The 7,057-nt window shown below is 38.6% G+C and overlaps 1 long non-coding RNA gene across 1 annotated transcript; it reads left to right on the top strand.

Annotated features, from left to right (window-relative positions):
* The first annotated feature begins 5,337 nt into the window (after nt 1–5,337).
* LOC121049664 lies at nt 5,338–6,488 on the top strand. The gene is made up of 4 exons (XR_005801000.1): nt 5,338–5,507; nt 5,604–5,630; nt 5,741–5,825; nt 6,377–6,488. It is a non-coding gene; the product is annotated as an uncharacterized LOC121049664 (long non-coding RNA).
* The last annotated feature ends 569 nt before the right edge of the window (nt 6,489–7,057 follow it).

Here is a 7,057-nt window from a genome sequence, read left to right as displayed (position 1 = left end):
CATGTGGAAACCACGATTGATCAGGATGAGGTACTCACCCTGGTTGAATGACTTTAAGGCAACTGGAAAAGACCCCAATATATGCTTTCTGACAACCAAGAAGGCAGGCATACTCTAAATATCTACCAGTAGTTGGGTAATAATACATACTAGCTCTCATTTAGGGTTTTTCTTCTCTCTCTTTCTTTCTTCTCCTAAAACACTTCTTGAATCAGCAACTGATCGAGAGATGATGACATTGGATTTAATTTGCGTTTCAGTATATAATTTATGTCTCTTGGCTAATTCTTCGCTCGTTGTAAATTGCATTGAGCCACACGTGGTTTAAGTTTATAGGAAGTTAAGCCTTTCTAATTTAGATCGCAATCCTTTCTAATTTAGATCGGAAATATTGGCATGGAGCTTTCAGACTACATAGTAGATGTGACTTATTTTTCGAAGTATATATATCAATGATGAGATGCTTATGCAAGGAGGTCGAAGTCAAAAAGTCAAAACAAACCGCAAACAAGATAGATCAATATGAATTCTATGAGCTGTAAATCTTTGACAGTGATCCAGAATAAGTACATAGTAAATAGTAGTACTGCTAGTAATGTGTCTGTTGTTGAGAGTTAGGGAGTATGGGTTTCACATGGGAAAATGTGGATTTTATCTATGAGTTTATAAGAATTTAGGTCACTTCATCTATTGCCTATTAGTTTATGATGTGAACTTCATATTTCTTTATCGTAGTCTGGTGAATAATGAAGAGTAGTTTCAACTTGACGGATATAGGGCGTGGGACCTGTCCTGTAAATTAACAAACGTTCTACTGCTATAGGCTCTTAATTGTCTGGTGAATAAGCTTCGAAGGACATAGAGTCTGGCAATACACTGAGTTCTAACTTGGTCTGTAATCTCAAGTGGTCAACGATATTCAGTCATGGACGCAAGCTCCAATTATTTAAGCTGGCCGGCCCATTCTTGTTCTCCTAAAACTTTCACGAGGAACTGTCCTGCCCTAAATAGAAGAAGAACAAGTTTATGTATGGCCTCTCCTCTTTTTTTTTTGGGTACAAAAATGTTGGGGCAACTTCTGTACTCTTCGGCTTATCTCTTCTGCATCTTCCCCATTTTAGCAAATGTCGTGAAGTATACGAACTATATATGTGATAACTGATAACACATGATGATGACAAAACCCTAGCTAAACAAACATATCTATCAATAATCAATCTATCATATAATACCTTATTGAAGTCATCACAGCTTGCAAGCGACACCTAAGTCTAAGTTTGTAGATCATGGGATATGGGATTTATCCGATTAACTGCCAGCTCCTTAGAAGAATGTACTTATCCTTGACAACTTTTCATAACACATTATCCTAAAACTCTAAAAGATAATGAACAATTTTGTCTGCATGGAAATTAAAACCAAGAAAGTTTCTGTTTTTGTTTTTTATTATTTTTGCCTTCCTAATCTCCAAACTCTCATGTGAGTCATGTCCGAAAATATTGAAAATCAGAGAGAACTTCCTTAACGATTGTTCTATGTGAGGAACATAAATTTAAGAAATGTACGTAGTGCAAATCGCTTTTCTTTGACGATCAAATATAGCATGATGCTATTATCGCGCGTGCGTAAGAGAAAATGTGGTAACAATAATTGGGGAGGGGGGGGATGATGTGGTCCGGATGAGTGACATATGGAAACCACAATACATTGATCGGGACGAGTGGATCGAATGACGTTACCACCCCAGCCCACTCTGACGTTGTATATATGCCATAAGTCGAGAGGAACCGAGTACATATTCAGTGACAACTAGCAACTAAGTTGAAGGGGTTTAAAAGCTGGTTTAGTTATGATAGTGGTGGTTGTGCTTACCGGTAAGTTGAAGGGATTCGAAAGCTAGTGTAATCGTGGTGGTGGACGTGGTTGTGATGGCGGTACGTGGTTGTTCTCCCCAACACACACAAAAATGAATAAATAATAAGGCACTAGTATGCTGTATGTAGGTAGCAGCTGTCGTATAGATTACATGTACTCTTTGCAATTCCCATTTTGGTTTCATAACAAGTACTCTTGTTAATCGGTTGATCAGTGGTCGATCTCCAACTCATAAAATGACTGGTAATTATCATAAGTAGAAACGGTATCCCTATTGGCGCTTCAAGGAGGGATAAGCGTACGTAGACAATTACGTCCGGTCGATTGAATTCCTTATGTGTCTATGAAGGTGCGAAGTCTTTTTTTTATAATAAAAATATATATGAAGGTGCGAAGTTATTTAAGTATAGATTCATTAAATAAATAAATAAATGGATATGAATATATTTAGAAGAATGTATAGAGTTATAATGAGTATATACAGAAGTTCTAAGTCAAAAAAAATAACACAAATTCCAATGTCTAATGAGCTAGATCGATTTCATCGAGTACTTGTATATGTTAAGCATAAACAAGCATACTAATTTCCTGGTCAACTTTGGATACATTAGAGGTCATTCAGATCCTAGTCTATTTGTAAAAGCTACTAGTCATGGAATTGTGGCCTTGCTCTTATATGTGGATGACATTATTATAACTGGTTCAGATAAAGATGCTGTGTTTGATATGAAGGATCTTGGACCTCTATCTTATTTTCTTGGAATTGAGGTCCAGTACAAGAAGAATGGCTTGTTCCTGTCACAAGAAAATATGCAAAAGAATTGATTGCTAAAGCTGGTCTTGAAACCTGTAGAGAATGCAATTCACCTTGTCTTCCTCATACTCAGCTTCTCAAGAATGAAGGTACACCTCTCTCTAATCGCACTCTTTACAGAAGTGTTGTTGGAGCTTTGCAGTACTTGACAGTATATAGTGTAAATATCTAACGGTCTACAGCAACCATTAATTGCAATATACTGTTGGTTTCTCGGCAGAAAGCTAGCCAGAGACAAACTATACAGTACCAGCTAGCTAGCTAGCTAGCTAGGCTTCTCCGGTAAATGAAGATTTGAAGTACATAAGCTTTTGACCTCCGAGTACCAATACTGAACCGTGCAACTTCCATGGTTGAAAATCATCTGCATGAGGCTCTTATTTCTAACTCTAATAAGCACGCAGTAGTAGTACGTACATACTCAAATAACTCAAACCTAGCTCGGAGTTGTAGCTAGAGTACTTAGCTAGGTGCCTAGGTCTTGGAAAAAATGCCATATATGGCCAGGCTGCAGCCAGCCATAGATTCACGTTAATATCTGATCGATCATCCCTCTTTCATTTGGAAGATGACAATTGATAAACTTGGTCCGTGAATGCATGCCTGCGCTAACTCAAGTCAAGGATATGTTCAGTCATGGACGCAACCTCGGATTATGTATGCCGGCCGGCCCATGCGTGCCTCGTCTTAATCTTTCACGGGGACAAGTCATGCCCTACCTAAATGAGTTAAAAGGACCAAGAACTTGTTTTTCTAACATTCACCTGTCCTGCACCGGAAAATCGACGTTCAACTAGGACAACAAGGTTGAAATTTTGGCTCACCGGTCAAGTAATGCGTATTCCCAGATCCGCTTAGTATGTCTAGGACAAGGTTGAAAAATATGACATACTAAGCAAAACAAAGAAATGTAGCTAGTATATTCTTGAACTCTAATCTGTATGCGACACCTAAGCCTGAGTTTGTCGTGGATTGTAGGGTTATATCCAGAGCCTGTGTTCCCACTGAAGCTGGTAGCAAGTACCTTATTCTGCTAGCTTGGCAACCATTAATAATATTAGCTGTACGTAGAGTACATCATCATAAAATGAAACTGAACTCTCTTTTCTTTTTTCTGATCAGTACTTGGTGTCTACAAGGAAGCTCTTCATGTGCTTGCTTCGCTGCTTTGCCACAGCAACATACATCATCATCATCATCTGCTTTAATCGATTTAGTGGACTGTGAATGATGCGATGGTTAATTGTACCTCTATCTTATCCCCTGAGCATCAACAACAGGTTATGCTGGTTTTGTGGACTGTGAATGATGCGATGGTTAATTGTACCTCTATCTTATCCCCTGAGCATCAACAACAAGTAGGCCATTGGCATTGAGCTTTCATGGCAGTGGCTTCCATATCGATGTTGAAGATGTGATCCACCTCATGCTATATACAATTTTCTGTTAATGATAGAGGAGCGAAGTGTAATTCCAATCCTAATATATGAGTGGAACACAACAACAAATAATCCTATCAGAAGCCAACAAACAAGAGGAGTATTGCAATGCAGTTTCAATCCTAACTCAGAATTGAAACACCAAAACAATCCTACCACAAATGCAGTGACCTAGAACAAAACAAGAATGACTTGGCATCTTTCCAGTCACCAACAACACCTGCCATCAAGTGTCCTCACAACCTTATCAAGACACCGTCCGGTGCTGCAAAGCAAGTCTGAACATAAAGCAGAACACACCGAGCCTAAAAAGGGATCCTCTAAGTACACCATGGACAAATGTCCTGTGTGCTGTTGTAAATCACACCACAAACTCAATCATGATATGTACTCATAGATCAAGCACCATACATCTGTATATCATCTCAGTTCATACTAGGGTTTTAGAATTTGAACCATTGTGAATGAATATGCAAAGTTATATATCAGATTTCTGTATTTTGTATTGAAATCTTAGTTTTTCTATCATTTTGGTCTATATATGTTGATTAATGGGTTTGCTTTGTTATTTGCTATGCTCTAATGAAGGCACGAGTTGTGCGACTTTGTCCCGTGCACAAAACCCGATGATTACAATTCATTGTTTTATTTTTATTGTTTGACAACAGATTTTCATAAACTGAAAAACCGAGAAGTAATGAAAGAATTGGTTTGGGTTTGGTAACTAGAAAAGGAAAACAAAATCTAAACAATTACCGACACTACTAGAATTTTGGCCTTAGACATCACGACAATTACATCGGTGAGGAATTCACGCGATGTAAAAAAATGTCATTAACATCGATTCCTCAAATACTGATTTCTATGCATATTACTGACATCGATTTTTAATGTTGACCGATGTCTATATTTTCATTTTAAAATTTTCAAAAACGCGGAAATACTAAGTTAAAACTTTTCGGGAACGCGGGGAACAAAATTTTCATTCCCCACACTTAATATTTTTCCAACTCACTTTCTCTCCTCTTATTCCCCGAACCCTAGCCCTCTCCTCCGTCCTCTCCCACTCTCTTTCCACAGCCACCAGCACTTCCCTCTCTTCCGCTCACTCCCGCTATTATCTCTCTCTCTCTCTCTCTCTCTCTCTCTCTCTCTCTCTCTCTCTCTCTCTCTCTCTCTCTCTCTCTCTCTCTCTCTCTCTCTCTCTCTCTCTCTCTCTCTCGGATCTCGGATCTCGGATCTCGGATCTCGGAGGACTAAAAGAAGGCAAAGAACCTTCAGTTTCAGTTCTCAGTTACCGACATTCAAAAACCGGAGATGGGATCTGGTGCTGGAAGTTTCCTCAAAGTTCTCTTTAAAAACTTCGATGTTCTTGCTGGGTATCAACTGCTATTACCCACTTTACCAAAACCTTTTTTCTTTTTCTTTTTCTTTTTTTGGTTATGTAATCTGATTTGGGGGTTTGTTTCTTGCAGGCCTGTGGTTAGTTTGGTTTAGCCACTGTAAGTTTTGGTTCAAAGATTATAGCTTTATGAATTCTGATCTTTTTTTTTTCTTATGCATTGTTCTGTGTTCATGTTAAATCCTCTGTAATCTGGTTAACTGATTCTAGGTTGTTGTGGAGTATGGCTTTGTTCATTTCCAGAAGAATCGTACGTTCATTTGGTTCTGGTTTAGCATCAGGCCATGTTTCCAAGGTATTTCTAGCATTGCATTTCAAGTTTTCTAAGCTTCTTATACTAGTTTATATTGTAATAATCAGATCAATGATGTAGATTGTTATTTATTCATGGGTGCTGCTGATTTATGTTGATGCTTTGTTTTCTTGTATATATAACTTCCAATATAGGGTGGATCAGTGTTTTGTGCTTGTCGAATGCTTTCGACATTAGTCTTGACCCATGAGTCGAGTGGAGGTGCATTTTGCTCTGATTCATTGTCCTTATAGCCTCCCGGGGCTTCGGAGTGCACTACAGGTATGTGGAACAAGGTCAAAACATAACATGTCACAAGTTTCGGTTTATATGTATTGAAAGTTACCTGCAAGTAGTTGTTATAGAATAGATTACAGAGGATTAGTTACTTTCTATTTATTTTCGTTGTTAATTTAGTTATATATCTGCATTTACCTTTTATGGTTTCTGTGTGAATTTCATTGTTGTTTTCTTTTTTCAGATCTGACCTTAAACTATATATGAGTTTGGATGTACTTATCAAATTGGACTAACACTTGTATAAATTATTTCAGAAACTACAATTTCCAGACCCAGCGACCTGTTTCTGTAAAACTGTAATTTTCTGTTAATAATTTGAAGTTATTTTCTTCTGAGAATTTGTAGTGGACTTGTTAAAGAGTATTTTTTTTTTAGGGCAACGGAAGACTAATCCATTGATGAAAATCATAACTACCTCACTCGGTCAAGCATGAGGGGTACAAGCACCCTTCATATTACAATGCAAGCTCATCAAGAACTCAAAAAACCAAAAGGAAATCCAGAAAACAAAGTTCAAAACCAAAGAAAAAAACTACCAGCAAAAGCATAAGAAACTAAAAAGTAATAACCCTACAACTACCGAAAGTGTGACACCTCCTTGAGTCAGTTGACGCCTAAGACCCTTCTGGTGTACGTCGCCCAAAACAAACAAGCAATATCACACCTAGTAGGCATGGGAATCCTCTCCTAAACAGCCCGGGAATCTGGGGGAGTTGTCGCTCCCTCAAGTCCAGGAGCATTACCAATGCCATCCTCAGGAGAGACCATGGACCCCGAACCCTCACTCACAGACATCACCTTCTTGACCTTATTTCTATGTCCTCGAGGCCTGCCCTTCTTCTTGTACACTTTGGGAGGCGACGTTACCTTCACCTCCACCAAACCCTCAGATGAGAATTCCAGCCCGAGGTTCTCCGGTTGCAGAATGCCTGGAA

The sequence above is a fragment of the Rosa chinensis genome, chromosome 6 (genome assembly GCF_002994745.2).
Source record: "Rosa chinensis cultivar Old Blush chromosome 6, RchiOBHm-V2, whole genome shotgun sequence".
Classification (NCBI taxonomy): Eukaryota; Viridiplantae; Streptophyta; class Magnoliopsida; order Rosales; family Rosaceae; genus Rosa; species Rosa chinensis.
This window is presented reverse-complemented; position numbering and strand designations above follow the sequence as displayed.